The following is a 4,980-nucleotide window of genomic DNA, read 5'->3' as shown; positions in this document are numbered from 1 at the left end:
GTTGTGGCTAGTTAGCTACAGTATGTGGTCTGGAATGAGTGCCAGCTCAGGGCCAGATCATGAACTCTACAGGAGCCAGAGATCAAGGATCATTTATGAAGCAACGCTTAGAATCACATAACTTGTAATATGCCTGTCTATTGCAATATTTCACAACACACCATGCACTCCCTATCTTTTCCCTTGACATTGATATGCAATTGCTCAGAAATGTCATATGCTTGGACTTATTAATAAAGAATTATTGGGCTTCCCTGGTGGCGCAGCGGTTAAGAATCCACCTGCCAATGCAGGGGACACAGGTTGGAGCCCTGGTCTGGGAAGATCCCACATGCCACGGAGCAACTAAGCCTGTGAGCCACAACTACTGAGCCTGCGCTCAAGAGCCCACGGGCCACAACTACTGAGCCCACCCGCTGCATCTACTGAAGCCCACGCACTCTGGAGCCCGTGCTCCACAACAAGAGAAGCCACCGCAATGAGAAGCCCACACACCGCAATGAAGAGTAGACCCTGCTCACCACAACTAGAGGAAGCCTGCGCACAGCAACGAAGACCCAACACAGCCAAAAATAATAAATAAAAATAAATAAATTTATTTTTTAAGAAAAGAATTATTGATACGTTGACAATGAACTGAATCCAAGGCAAAGCTCTGCAAACAAGCTGAATCAGTTCCCAAGGCGCTGGGCCACTAAGTTTATCTTCCTGACCCTGGGATAGAATGGAAAGGTCAGACTGCAGACCCCACGTCTGGAACAGCGTGACCTCAGAAAGAGCAGGAGGATAGACGTCAGTCTTGCTTGAGTTCTGGTCTTCTTGATTTGCCTCTGCCACGGGAGCTGTGTGACTCTGGAATCTTGTGTAAGATTCTGTACTTCTCTGGGCTTTATTTATTTCACCTGTAAAAGGAGTGAAGCAGTCACTCTCCAAGGACGTTGTAAAAGTATCACAGATTAGGTGATGGGAAAATATGATGGTTCTATGCACAGTTGGCGTTCTGCTTTCAGAGCAAATCTGCATACAGGTAAAGGGATAGTCTTTCCCATCCCATCTGCTGATCTGACAGGTATGCCCTGCAGGCCTTGCCCTGGTTATTCTTTTGTTTTGTTTTCCTCTTTTTTTTTTTTTTTGGCCCTGATCCATAATTTAATAGGTGTGCAGGTCTGGGTCCCTTATTTCTGCTGCTCACGGGCCCACTGCGCCGGGGTCAGGGTTTTCTGCTCAAAGGCATGGATGTGCAGGAGCTCTTCTGCTGGGCAAGTGTTCACAAGCCGGTGTCTCTGAAGCAGCGGCTTCCCCTTGAACTTGGCCGACACCACAAGGACGCGGAGGCTGGACACGCAACAGTTGGGAGTCGTGTCCCCCACTTCCACGTGCTCCATCTCCAGGTCCCCGTGCAGCTTCTCCCTGGAGGTACTGGGCGCTGAGTTCCACTGTGGCCCCCAAGCGGGGACGAACTGCAACTCGGACCCCTGCCGCGCTGATATTCTTTGGTTTTTACTTTTGTCTCATCAGTGGTTGTCAAGACATATCCTCATTTCAACAGTCCAGTGTTTACACATTCTGGGCACCGTTCCAGAAGCTGGGGATACAGTCATGGACTGAAAACTCTAGAAAATTCCTGCTCCCGTGGACATTCTAGTAAGTGCAGACTAATATAATACATCAGGTGTTGGCGGTAAGTGCTTGGAGGAAAAATAAAGCTGGTTACAGGGTCAGGTCCCACTTAGAGGGGGATGGGGATGCTGTTTTAGCTGGGAAGGGTCTCCTTGAGAAGGTGACATCTAAAGAGCTGTGCGTGAATGGAGGGGGGCGTCCCCACAGTCTCCAGGCAAGAGCAGCCCAGGGGAGTGGGCTTGAGGTGCTTTTGGACAAGGCACCCATCTTTCCATTCTGCACTGGCCCTGGTGCTCCTCATGGCCGGGAGGAGTGTCATCCTCCTTGGCCCTGGCCTTGGAAGCCTGAGTTTAAAACCCTGCTGATACTCTTGCTGCTTTTCCTCGGGTCCTGTTGCCCTCTGCTGGGCAGACCAGGTGTTAGCGCTCCCTCAAAGTCAGTGAAGAGAGTGCTCCCAAATCATGAATTTCAAAACCCAGTTTCAGGGGATAGTTGAATCATCAATGTTCTCCCTCTGGGCTTTGAAGCCTGCTGCAACTTTGAGTAACCGATTCCAAAGTGAATTGCCTTGTAGGTAGATGGGTTTTGTTTCAAAACAAGCAATCACAAACCTTAGTATCCAGACCTAAGATGTAAAGTACAGCAGAAACATAACATTTGGAACTGTTGGCAATACTGTTTTATTGCTCCATCTTGTAATATTGCTTACTGTGTATGAAATATTCTTTATAATTAAAAAGTTATTGGAAGGGACTCACACTTTAATGGTATCTTTGTCCAGGATTTAAAGAACCTAATAAATCCAGTTTCCAAGTTCCATATATCTGGTGATTTTTCATTTTATTGGACACAGGGGGAATTACCTAGGGACTATTTATTTAATGATTGTAAGACATCAAGAATTTAACATTTAACCATTAAATCACTGCCTGTAAGATAGCCTCTCCTTTTGGCAATGATGGTACCAGAACCATGGGAAAAAAAGTCATTAAAATTGGACTTCTGCTGTCTTTAACTACTCCACCGTGTGTGTGTGTGTGTGTGTGTGTGTGTGTGTGCACGTGTGTGTGCAGTGTATGTGAGCATCAGTGAAAGGTGAAAGATGAGCTTCCTCTGTGTGCAAGGACAGGGGTGTGACGAACACAACTAAGGTTCCTGTCTAGACTCTACTGCAGTCTAAGCGCAGTGCCACAGGCTTCATCTGCCTTACCTCATTTAAATTTCACAGCAGCTTTGCGAGAGAGGTATTATACGTCCCACAGAAAACTGAGCATCAGTGAAGCTAAATAACTTGCCCAAGGTTGTTAATCTAGTAACTGACAGTCTGGATACAATGCCCCAACCACCTGACTCCAAAGCCCCATGTCCTTCCACTATGCAGTGTGGCTGCCTGATGAATGACTCTCATCCTGAGTAGTTCTGTACAGAACTAAAGTCCTAAGGACCTAACAGATTGTGCAATGCAGTGGCACATTTCAGTTTGCAGATGGCAAAATTGCAGTCCCGGGGAATGAAGTGACCTGTTCTAAGCTGGGTATTAAGAGGAAGAGCTGGACTTGGACCCTAAGTCTCCCTACCCCTAGTTCAGTGCTCCTTCCAATATATCATGGTGCTAGAATAACTTAGTTATAGAAACTGGGGAGAAGTTTTTAATCCCCACTTTCCTATCTCCTGTGTGGTCTTTGGGCACTCCAATAACTACCTAGAGTGGGAGATATAAAAGAATGACCTGGTATAAGAGTTTAAATGAATTATATATTGGTCGTGGTCTCACAGAAAGGAAAGAGAAAGGAAGCTACCCAAATAGGCTGCCCACCATCACTTTACTATCACCCAGTGCAACCTTCCAATCAGTTGATCAATCAAGCGATAGGTACTGAGCATCTTCTATGAGCCAAGTACCAAGATGGGTGCTAGACGACTAGAAATGAGTAACTGCCAATGGGGGACTCACAGTCAAATGGGGTGAACAGACATGTAAACAAAAGTACGTTGCAATGCAAATCCCATACATACTGTGCTACGGGACCACAGAGAGAACAGCAGCAAATTCCCCTCAGAGAATCCGGGAAGGCTCCACCGAGGGACACACCTTCACTCACAGCAGGATACCTTCAATACAGTGATGCTAGTCACACAGCGTTTTTCGAGTCCTTCTAACAGTGCAGTATGCCTCCTTCAATTTCAACTTGTATAGATAAGAGGATTGTAAGATAATCTAGGAAAAAATAGTAAAAAATTTTGTGAGTAATTGAATTATTTTGGTTAATAAGGAACAGAGCTGTGGGTTACTAAAAGATTGTGGTGAATTTGAATTCTCTAGAGGAATTGGACAGCAAATGAAAGTGTAATTTCAGCTTGGTTAAACACAAAGTAATTGGGATAGTTAAATTGGTATGCCAATTTAATTAAAAATTTAAAGCAAAAACAAAGCTGTTAGCTAAAAGGGTGACTATTATATAATCTTAGTGAGTTTTCAATTTAAACATTTTTCCAATTAGAATTGGGATTAATTTTTAGGGGTCCCAGATATATCACACTGAACTCAGGAAAAAAAAATAAGAGGATCTAGGAATGATCAATACACCTCTCTTATTCCAGAGAGATTAGAGAATTACACACTTTTAAAGTTTTATAAAACAAAATGGAATTGATTATTTATTAAATCTCAGAATTGGGAAAGACTGTTTAGGTTCAAAAGGAATAGAAGAGCAACAGGGGGAAAAAATGTACAAACTTAACTAAAAATGAGTAAAATTTCCCTATGTGTAAAATTAAGAAACACCATCAAAATACAAGGCAAACTCTAGCGGGGCGGGGGGATAGTTAGAGCAATAAACTAATAATTATATAAATTATGTGAATATTAAGTTATCTATTAAAATTAGATAAGCTAATGATTACAAGAAATGATAAGGAATTCTCTAACACCCTGATAGATAAATAGATGTGTTAGTCAGCTATTATTACAATATTACTGCATAACAAGCCCCCGTAAAACTCACTGGCTTTTAACAGCAGCATTTATTCTCACGCAAGTCCGCTATTTGGCTGACTTAGGTTGTACTGAGCTGGGTGGCTCTGCTTCTTCAGGCTCCAAGTTCGCCGGGCTCGGCTCCAGGGTGCAGTTTGGGTACAGGTCTGTTGCAAGTATGCTCATCACTGTAAGGCCAGTGATCACCCAGGGCTGGTTGTCATGGCGACAGCACTAGCGCAAGAGAGCCACCAATCTGAGCAAGCACAGTTAAAGCCTTTTGCTTGTGTCATGTCTGCTCTCGTTCTCTTCGCCCAAGCAAGTCATATGGCCAAGCCCAACATCATTGGGGTGGAGAATGGTACTCCACCCACACTGGGAGGGGA

General features: G+C 44.3%; 1 pseudogene; it reads right to left on the bottom strand.

The window, feature by feature from the left end:
• Positions 1 to 558: 558 nt before the first annotated feature.
• Positions 559 to 4,780, bottom strand: LOC149746879 (bolA-like protein 2 pseudogene; annotated as a pseudogene).
• Positions 4,781 to 4,980: the final 200 nt, after the last annotated feature.

Source organism: Delphinapterus leucas, chromosome 18, assembly GCF_059928025.1.
Source record: "Delphinapterus leucas isolate spDelLeu-1000000601 "Yukka" chromosome 18, BTC_Dleu_Yukka2, whole genome shotgun sequence".
Classification (NCBI taxonomy): Eukaryota; Metazoa; Chordata; class Mammalia; order Artiodactyla; family Monodontidae; genus Delphinapterus; species Delphinapterus leucas.
The sequence above is the reverse complement of the archived record's forward strand: the minus strand, read 5'-3'. Positions and strand labels throughout refer to the sequence as shown.